This window comes from Arachis ipaensis, chromosome B4, assembly GCF_059453495.1.
Source record: "Arachis ipaensis isolate K30076 ecotype BB chromosome B4, ASM5945349v1, whole genome shotgun sequence".
NCBI classification, from domain to species: Eukaryota; Viridiplantae; Streptophyta; class Magnoliopsida; order Fabales; family Fabaceae; genus Arachis; species Arachis ipaensis.
This window is the reverse complement of record NC_142439.1, coordinates 37,865,677-37,876,446: the sequence shown is the minus strand read 5'-3', so window position 1 is coordinate 37,876,446 and position 10,770 is coordinate 37,865,677. Positions and strand designations below refer to the sequence as shown.

General features: G+C 42.3%; 1 non-coding gene across 1 annotated transcript; it reads left to right on the top strand.

Annotated features, from left to right (window-relative positions):
• The first annotated feature begins 10,276 nt into the window (after nucleotides 1-10,276).
• On the top strand, nucleotides 10,277-10,384 carry LOC148567225 (small nucleolar RNA R71). Its single transcript, XR_015882912.1, has one exon. It is a non-coding gene; the product is annotated as a small nucleolar RNA R71 (small nucleolar RNA).
• Nucleotides 10,385-10,770: the final 386 nt, after the last annotated feature.

Below are 10,770 nucleotides of genomic sequence, written 5' to 3'. Positions count from 1 at the left end.
ATGGTTTTTGCCTTTCCTTTTTCTCTTGAAGCACAAGCAAAAACATGGTTTTATTCGCTACCGGATGATATTGTAACTAATTGGGATTTCCTGAGAAGAGAGTTTCTTGACAAGTTCTTCCCACCGGAGAAGACCGAGTACATCCGGAAAGAGATTTCAGGCATAATACAAAGAGACCAAGAGAGCATGTATGAGTATTGGTCTCAGTTCAAGAGGCTATTGGAGTCATGTCCACATCACGGAATGACCACTCGCTTGCTCATTAGCTAATTTACCGGAGGTCTTTGTGCGGAAGATAGAAGATTGCTTATCGCCTCTAGCGGCGGATCCCTTTCGAAAAACAAGACGGAAGGAGAAGCTTGGGATTTGATAAAGGATGTCGCCGAATCTACGCAACACACAAGAGTGAGGAATAACCCCCTTAAGGGTGTGGTAGAACCGTCCCCCTCCGAAGCAAGTCTAACCAAGGCACTTGGGGATATGGCCACCATCCTTACACAAATTCAAAGAGATCAAAGGGAGTATTACTCCATCAAAGCCATCCAAGCCCCTCCTCCGGTTGCTCAACTTGAAGGCCCTCATAGGATTTGTGGATTGTGCTCTAGCACTACACATTATACCGACCAATGCCATCAAATTCAAGAGGAACATGCCCTTGTGGTAGCCAATGTGAATTACAACAACCGTCCACCATATCCTTCTCAAGGCCAAAACAACTACCACCAAGGTAGCAATCAACATCAAGGGTGGAGAGATAATGCACAAGGAAGCAATCAGAACCAAAGATGGAACAACCCTCCTTCTCATCACAATAACAACCAATCTTCATCCCAATACCACCACAATAACACTAACTACCAAGCCAACCAAAACCAAAACAACTACACCAAGTACCAAACACCACACCATAGACAACAAAACCAAACTCCTACATCTTCCAACAATCAAGTTGATGAGCTTAGAGCCACTATGGAAAAACGAGATGAGATCAACAAGGCTCAATTCGAGGCCTTGAACACTCAATTGGCCAACCTCACCAATATACTCTCAAAGATGAACATGTCAAACCAACCACCAACTCCCAATAACAACACCACCCAACCCTCAAGTTCATCCAACCTTCCATCCCAACTCCAACCAAACCCAAGAGGCGATCTCAATGCCATCACTCTACGGTCGGGAACTACATTGGAGGAGATACCTCCAAGAGTCATGGGAGAGATGCATGAGGAAGAGGTAGTTGTTGGAGCTCCACATGAAGAAGAGGTGGTAGACAAAAGGCATGAGGAAAAAGGAGTAAACCTCAAGGAACCCAAGAGGAAAGCCGTAGTTGATGAATCAATTCCTATTCCATTTTCCTCCATGGTGAAGAAAGCAAAGAAGACACCGGAATTTGATTTAGACATGCTCCAAGTGTTCAAAAAGGTCGAGGTAACCATACCACTCCTTGACGCTATTCAACAAATCCCCAAGTATGCAAAGTTTTTGAAAGACTTGTGTACACACAAGAGTAGAATAGGGGAATTGGAGACACTATCCTTGGGTAGTTCGATTTCTTCCTTGATGGAGCCTATTCCAAGAAAATGTGGTAACCCTGAACCGTGCTTAGTGTCTTGTTGTATTGGTGGATACACTTTTCATGTCTGTATGTGTGATTTGGGAGCTTGTGTTAGCATCATGCCGCTTTCCATCTATGTGCGGTTGAATTTAGCTCCATTGAAGAAGTCGGCGGCGAGGTTTGCCTTAGCCGATAAAAGTGTGATCACAGTAATGGGAATAGCTGAGGATGTACTTGTGGCAATTAAGGATTTGGTTTTTCCGGTTGACTTTTACATCCTTGAGATGCCCCCAACGGAAGGTAGAAGCTCATCCTCCGTCCTACTTGGTAGTCCTTTCCTCAAAACCTCCAAATTCAAGCTAGATGCTTTTACTGGTGTATATTCCTTTGGAGTTGGAGACAAGACTATCAAGTTCAATTTAGAGGAAGCCATGAAACATCCTCCCGAAGAACATTCTATGCTCCGATGTGATGTAATTGATGAATGGTAGCGAAAGTACAAGAAGAAGATCATGACAAGTCGTGCTACCCCACCGTTGAGGAGATAGATGACCAAGAGGATGAACTTAAAGAAGTTGTCAAGAATGAGTCCCATAAGCTTGATGAAATGGAACCTCATCTTGAGGTAGCAAGTGAACTGAAACCCCTTCCCTCCCATTTGAAATATGCATTCCTAGAAGACAACTGTGGGTTTCCAGTTATTATTGCTAGTGAACTCTCAAGTGAAGAAGAGAAAAAACTCCTAGACGTTCTAAGAAAGTACAAGAAAGCGATAGGATGGAGCCTTGCGGATATTGTGGGGATTGACCCGCATAAGTGCATGCATAGGATATTTCTCTAAGATGGAGCCAAGCCGGTTCGGCAACCGCAAAGGAGGCTCAACCCAACCATCCTTGACGTAGTGAAGAAAGAGGTCACCCGACTACTAGATGCGGATATCATATATCCTATTTCCGACAGTGAGTGGGTGAGCCCGGTTCAAGTTGTTCCTAAGAAGTCGGGCATCACAACGGTCAAGAAGGAAGACGGAGAAATGGTCACTAAAAGAGTGCAAAATGTGTGGCGAGTATGTATTGACTACAGAAGATTGAATGCCGCCACACGGAAGGACCATTACCCCTTACCCTTCATCGATCAGATGCTAGACCGCTTGGCAGGTAAATCTCACTACTGTTTTCTTGATGGATTTACTGGATATTTTTAGATACATATTGCTCCTGAAGATCAGGAGAAGACCACGTTTACATGTCCGTTTGGCACCTTTGCCTATAAAAGGATGCCATTTGGACTATGTAACGCACCCGCCACTTTTCAGAGGTGCATGATGAGTGTCTTCTCCGATCTAATGGAGAATTGTCTAGAAGTTTTTATGGACGATTTCAGCGTTTATGGTGTCTCATTTGATTGTTGTTTGGAGAGCTTGGCCAAGGTCCTAGCTAGATGTGTTGACACCAACCTTGTCTTAAATTTTGAAAAATGTCACTTTATGGTACGACAAGGCATAGTGTTGGGACATGTAGTATCTCATGAAGGCATTTCCGTGGACCCGGCCAAGGTCGATGTTATTACTACTTTGCCTCACCCCTCATTCGTGAGGGAGGTCCGCTCGTTTTTGGGACATGCAGGATTTTACAGGCGCTTTAGCAAGGACTTCAGCAAGATTGCCTTGCCATTGTCGTGCCTACTCCAAAAAGATGTGGATTTTGAGTTTAACAGTGAATGTGTAAAAGCTTTTGAAGAGTTGAGGAAAATTCTCACCATAGCACCGATTGTGCGAGGCCCCAACTGGACGTTGCTATTTGAGATAATGTGCGATGCGTCAAACTATGTTGTGGGTTCCGCGCTTGCACAGCGTGAGGGTAAACTTCCTTATGTCATTGCCTACTCTTCTAAGACACTAGATGCCGCACAATCCAACTATACCATTACCGAAAAAGAACTCTTAGCCATTGTTCATGCCTTAGATAAATTCAAATCTTATTTGCTAGGTTCAAAGATAGTGTTATACACGGATCATGCAGCTTTGAAGTATTTATTGACAAAGAATGAGTCAAAGCCTAGACTCATACGTTGGATCTTGCTTTTGCAAGAATTCGACATTGAGATTAGGGACCGGAGTGGATCTCAAAACCTGGTTGCGGATCACTTAAGCCGCATTGAGAATTTAAAAACTGATCCATTTCTGATCAATGATTCATTCCCATTGGAAAGTGGTATGCGAAATTGCTACTCAGGTTGTGAATTGTTGTTCGAAATTGATTCCCTGGCAATGGCACCAAAAACGGATGCACAGGACCATGGTCTAAACATATCTTCACAACTTCGCTTAACTAACCAGCAAGTGCACTGGGTCGTCCAAGTAATACCTTACGTGAGTAAGGGTCGAATCCCACGGAGATTGTCGGTATGAAGCAAGCTATGGTCACCTTGTAAATCTCAGTCAGGTGGATATCAAATGGTTATGGAGTTTTCGAAAATAATATAATAAAATAGGGATAGAAATACTTATGTAATTCAATGGTAAGAATTTCAGATAAGCGAATGGAGATGCTTTCGTTCCTCTGAACCTCTACTTTCCTGCTATCTTCATCCAATCAGTCTTACTCCTTTCCATGGCTGGCTTTATGTGATACATCACCATTGTCAATGGCTACTTTCGGTCTTCTCTCGGGAAAATGATCCAAATGCTCTGTCACGGCACGGCTAATCGTCTGGAGGCATCACCCTTGTCAATGGCTTCATCTTATCCTCTCAGTGAAAATGGTCAACGCACCCTATCACGGCACGGCTATTCATCTGTCGGTTCTCGATCATGCTGGAATAGGATTTACTATCCTTTTGCGTCTGTCACTAACGCCCCGCAATCGCGAGTTTGGAGCTCGTCACAGTCATCCAATCATTGAATCCTACTCGGAATACCACAGACAAGGTTTAGACCTTCCGGATTCTCTTGAATGCCACCATCATTCTAGCTTACACCACGAAGATTCCGATTAAGAGATCTAAGAGATACTCATTCAGTCGAAGGTAGAACAAAAGTGGTTGTCAGGCACGCGTTCATAGGGAATGATGATGATTGTCACGTTCATCACATTCAGGTTGAAGAGCGAATGAATATCTTAGAAGCAAAATAAGATGAATTGAATAGAAAATAGTAGTACGTTGCATTAATCTTTGAGGAACAGCAGAGCTCCACACCTTAATCAATGGAGTGTAGAAACTCTACCGTTAAAATTACATAAGTGAAAGGTCCAGGCATGGCCGAATGACCAGCCCCCTAAATCGTGATCACAGGATCAGAATACCACTGATCAAAGATGGTCAAAAAGATGTCTAATACAATAGTAAAAGGTCCTATTTATAATAAACTAGTCACTAGGGTTTACATGAGTAAGTAATTGATGCATAAATTCACTTCCGGGGCCCACTTGGTGTGTGCTTGGGCTGAGCTTTAACTTTTCACATGCAGAGGCCATTTTTGGAGTTGAACGCCAGGTTTTGATCCATTTCTGGCGTTCAACTCTGGTTTTGGATCCTTTTCTGGCGCTGGACGCCAGAATTGGGCTGAGAACTGGCGTTGAACGCCAGTTTGCGTCGTCTATTCTTGGCCAAAGTATGGACAATTATATATTTCTGGAAAGCCCTGGATGTCTGCTTTCCAACGCAATTAAAAGCGCGCCATTTCGAGTTTTGTAGCTCCAGAAAATCCACTTTGAGTGCAGGGAGGTCAGAATCCAACAGCATCAGCAGTCCTTCTTCAACCTCTGAATCTGATTTTTGCTCAAGTCCCTCAATTTCAGCCCGAAAATACCTGAAATCACAAAAAAACACACAAACTCATAGTAAAGTCCAGAAATGTAAATTTAACATAAAAATTAATGAAAACATCCCTAAAAGTAACTAGATCCTACTAAAAACATACTAAAAACAATGCCAAAAAGCATATAAATTATCCGCTCATCACAACACCAAACTTAAATTGTTGCTTGTCCCCAAGCAACTGAAAATCAAATGGGATAAAAAGAAGAGAATATACTATAAATTCCACACTATCAATGAAACATAGCTCCAATCAAATGAGCGGGACTTATAGCTTTTTGCCTCTTGAATAGTTTTGGCATCTCACTTTATCCATTGAAGTTCAGAATGATTGGTATCTATAGGAACTCAGAATTTAGATAGTGTTATTGACTCTTCTAGTTCAGTATGATGATTCTTGAATACAGCTTCTTTATGAGTCTTGGCCGTGGCCCTAAGCACTTTGTTTTCCAGTATTACCACCGGATACATAAATGCCACAGACACATATGAACCTTTTCAGATTGTGACTCAGCTTTGCTAAAGTCCCCAATTAGAGGTGTCCAGGGTTCTTAAGCACACTCTTCTTTTGCTTTGGACCTTGACTTTAACCGCTCAGTCTCAAGTTTTCACTTGACACCTACACGCCACAAGCACATGGTTAGGGACAGCTTGGTTTAGCCGCTTAGACCAGGATTTTATTCCTTTAGGCCTTCCTATCCACTGATGCTCAAAGCCTTGGGATCCTTTTTATTTGTCCTTGCCTTTTGGTTTTAAGGGTTATTGGCTTTTTTCTGCTTGCTTTTTCTTTTTCTTTCTATTTTTTTTTCTGCAAGCTTTGTTCTTTGCTGCTTTTTCTTGCTTCAAGAATCATTTTTATGATTTTTCAGATTATCAAATAACATGTCTCCTAGTCATCATTCTTTCAAGAGCCAACATATTTAACATTCTTAAACAACAACTTCAAAAGACATATGCACTGTTCAAGCATACATTCAGAAAACAAGAAGCATTGTCACCACATCAATATAATTAAACTAAGTTCAAGGATAAATTCGAAACTCATGTAATTCTTGCTCTTTTGAATTAAAACATTTTTCATTTAAGAGAGGTGATGGATTCATAGGACATTCATAACTTTAAGAAAAAGTTACTAACTACTAATGATCATGTAATGAAGACACAAACATGGACAAACACATAACATAGAAAACGAAAAACAGAGAAAGTAAGAACAAGGAATGAATCCACCTTAGTGATGGTGGCGTTTCCTTCTTGAGGAACCAATGATGTCCTTAAGCTCTTCTATGTCTCTTCCTTGTCTTTGTTGCTCCTCCCTCATTGCTTGTTGATCTTCTCTTATTTCATGGAGCATGATGGAGTGCTCTTGATGTTCCACCCTTAGTTGTCCCATATTGGAACTCAATTCTCCTAGGGAGGTGTTGATTTGCTCCCAATAGTTTTGTGGAGGAAAGTGAATTTTGAGGCATCCCCAGGATCTCATGGTGATGAGCTTCATATGCCTCTTGAGCTCCATGAATGGGCTCTCTTGCTTGCTCCATCTTTTTCTTAGTGATGGGCTTGTCTTCTTTGATGAGGATATCTCCCTCTATGTCAATCCCAGCCGAATTGCATAGGTGGCAAATGAGGTGAGGAAAGGCTAACCTTGCCATGGTGGAGGACTTGTCAGCCACCTTGTAGAGTTCTTGAGGTATAATCTCATGAACTTCCACCTCTTCTCCAATCATGATGCTATGGATCATGATGGCCCGGTCTATAGTAACTTCAGACCGGTTGCTAGTGGGAATGATTGAGCATTGAATGAACTCCAACCATCCTCTAGCTACAGGCTTGAGGTCCAATCTTCTTAGTTGAACCGGCTTGCCTTTGGAGTCAATCTTCCATTGAGCTCCTTCTACACATATGTCCATAAGGATTTGGTCCAACCTTTGATTAAAGTTGACCCTTCTAGTGTAGGGGTGTTCATCTCCTTGCATCATGGGCAAGTTAAACGCCAATCTCACATTCTCCAGACTAAAATCTAAGTATTTCCCCCGAACCATTGTAACATAGTTCTTTGGATCCGGGTTCTTACTTTGATCATGGTTCTTGGTGATCCATGCATTAGCATAGAACTCTTGAACCATTAGGATGCCGACTTGTTGGATGGGATTTGTTAGAACTTCCCAACCTCTTCTTTGAATTTCATGTCGGATCTCCGGATACTCATTTCTTTTGAGTTTGAAAGGGATCTCGGGGATCACCTTCTTCTTGGCCACAACATCATAGAAGTGGTCTTGATGGGCTTTGGAGATGAACCTTTCCATCTCCCATGACTCGGATGTGGAAGATTTTGTCTTCCCTTTCCCCTTTCTAGAGGATTCTCCGGTCTTAGGTGCCATCAATGGTAATGGAAAAACAAAAAGCTTATGCTTTTACCACACCAAACTTAAAATTTTGCTCGCCCTCGAGCAGTAAAAGAAAGAATAGATGAAGAAGAAGAAGAAATGGAGGAGAGGGAGAGTGGGAAGTGTTTCGGCCAATAAGGGTGTAGAGGGGTGTGTTGTGTGAATTTGATGAAGAATGGAGGGCTTTATATAGGGAAGGGAGGGGGGGTTAAGGTTCGGCCATATGGGTGGGTTTGGGTGGGAAATTGGTTTTGAATTTTGAAGGTAGGTGGAGTTTATGAGGTAGGTTTATTGGGAAGAGTGGGTGGATGTGAGTGGTGAAGGTTTAATGGGGAAGAGGGTTTATGGGATTGTGTGAAAGAGGGGTGAGAAGAAGTGAGTGGAGGTAGGTGGGGATCCTGTGAGGTCCACAGATCCTGAGATGATCCTGTGGGTCCACAGATCCTGAGGTGTTCAAGGATTTACAACCTTGCACCAAATTAGGCATGTAAAATGCCCTTGCACACAACTCTGGGCGTTCAGCGCCAGGTTGGTGCCCATTTTGGGCGTTCAACGCCCATTTGTTGCCATTTCTGGCGTTGAACGCCAGAACCATGCTCTGTTCTGGGGTTGAACGCCAGACATATGCTTCCTCCAGGGTGTGATTTTTCTTCTGCTGTTTTTGATTCCGTTTTCAATTTTTATATTTATTTTGTGACTCCACATGATCATGAACCTATAAAGACATATAACTAAGAAAAATATTGTTAGATAAATAAAAATTGGGTTGCCTGCCAACAAGCGCTTCTTTAATGTCAATAGCTTGACAGTGGGCTCTCATGGAGCCTCACAGATATTCAGAGCATTGTTGAGACTCTCCAACACCAAACTTAGAGTTTGGATATGGGAGTTCAACACCAAACTTAGAGTTTGGTTGTGGCCTCCCAACACCAAACTTAGAGTTTGACTGTGGGAGCTTTGTTTGACTCTGCTTTGAGAGAAGCTTTTTCTGCTTCCTCTCCATGGATGCAGAGGGAGATCCTTGAGTTGTGAACACAATGTTGTCCTCATTCAATTGAAGGATCACTTCTCCTCTGTCCACATCAATCACAGCTCTTGCTGTGGCTAGGAAAGGTCTTCCTAGGATGATGGACTCATCCTCTTCCTTTCCAGTATCCAGGACTATGAAATCAGCAGGGATGTAAAGGCCTTCAACCTTTACCAGCACGTCCTCTACTTGTCCATAAGCCTGTTTTCTTGAATTGTCTGCCATCTCTAATGAGATTTTAGCAGCTTGTACCCCATAGATTCCCAGTTTCTCTATTACAGAGAGAGGCATGAGGTTTATCCCTGAACCAAGGTCACACAGAGCCTTAAAGATCATGGTGCCTATGGTACAAGGTATTATGAACTTTCCAGGATCCTGTTTTTTCTGAGGCAATGTCAGTTGATCCAGATCACTTAGTTCATTGGTGAACAAGGGAGGTTCATCTTCCCAAGTTTCAATACCAAATAATTTGGCATTCAGCTTCATGATTGCACCAAGAAACTTGGCAGTTTGCTCTTCAATAACATCCTCATTCTCTTCAGAAGAGGAATACTCATCAGAGCTCATGAAGGGCATAAGGAGGTTTAATGGAATCTCTATGGTCTCTAGATGAGCCTCAGAGTCCTTTGGTTCCTCAGAGGGAAGCTCCTTATTGATCACTGGACGTCCCAGGAGGTCTTCCTCCTTGGGATTCACGTCCTCTCCTTTCCTCATAGGTTCGGCCATGATGCTTATGTCAATGGCCTTGCACTCTCCCTTTGGATTCTCTTCTGTATTGCTTGGGAGAGTACTAGAAGGGATTTCAGTGATCCTTTTACTCAGCTGGCCCACTTGTGCTTCCAGATTTCTAATGGAAGACCTTGTTTCATTCATGAAACTTACAGTGGCCTTAGATAGATCAGAGACTAAGTTTGCTAAATTAGAAGTATTTTGTTCAGAGTTCTCTGTCTGTTGCTGAGTGGATGATGGAAAAGGTTTATTATTGTTAAACCTGTTTCTTCCACCATTATTAAAGCCTTGTTGAGGCTTTTGATCCTTCCATGCGAAATTTGGATGATTTCTCCATGATGAGTTATAGGTGTTTCCATAAGGTTCACCTAAGTAATTTACCTCTGCTATTGCAGGGTTCTCAGGATCATAAGCTTCTTCTTCAGAAGATGCCTCTTGAGTACTGTTGGATGCAGCTTGCATTCCATTCAGACTCTGAGAAATCATATTGACTTGCTGAGTCAATATTTTGTTCTAAGCCAATATGGCATTCAGAGTATCAATCTCAAGAACTCCCTTCTTCATAGGCGTCCCATTATTCACAGGATTCCTTTCAGAAGTGTACATGAACTGGTTATTTGCAACCATGTCAATGAGTTCTTGAGCTTCTGCAGGCGTTTTCTTTAGGTGAATGGATCCACCTACAGAAGTATCCAATGACATCTTAGATAACTCAGACAGACCATCATAGAATATATCCAGGATGGTCCATTCTGAAAGCATGTTAGAAGGACACTTTTTGGTCAGTCCTTTGTATCTCTCCCAAGCTTCATAGAGGGATTCACCTTCTTTTTGTCTGAAGGTTTGAACATCCACTCTAAGCTTGCTCAGCTTTTGATGAGGAAAGAACTTGGCTAGGAAAGCCTTGACCAGCTTATCCCAAGAGTTCAGGCTATCTTTAGGTTGAGAGTCCAACCATACTCTAGCTCTGTCTCTTACAGCAAAAGGGAAAAACATGAGCCTGTAGACTTCAGGATCTACTCCATTAGTCTTAACAGTATCACATATCTGCAAGAATTCAGTTAAGAATTGAAAAGGATCTTCAGATGGAAGTCCATGAAACTTGCAGTTCTGCTGCATCAGAGAAACTAATTGAGGTTTCAACTCAAAGTTGTTTGCTCCACTGGCAGGAATGGAGATGCTTCTTCCATGTAAATTGGAATTAGGTGCAGTAAAGTCACCAAGCATTCTCCTTGCATTATTATTATTTT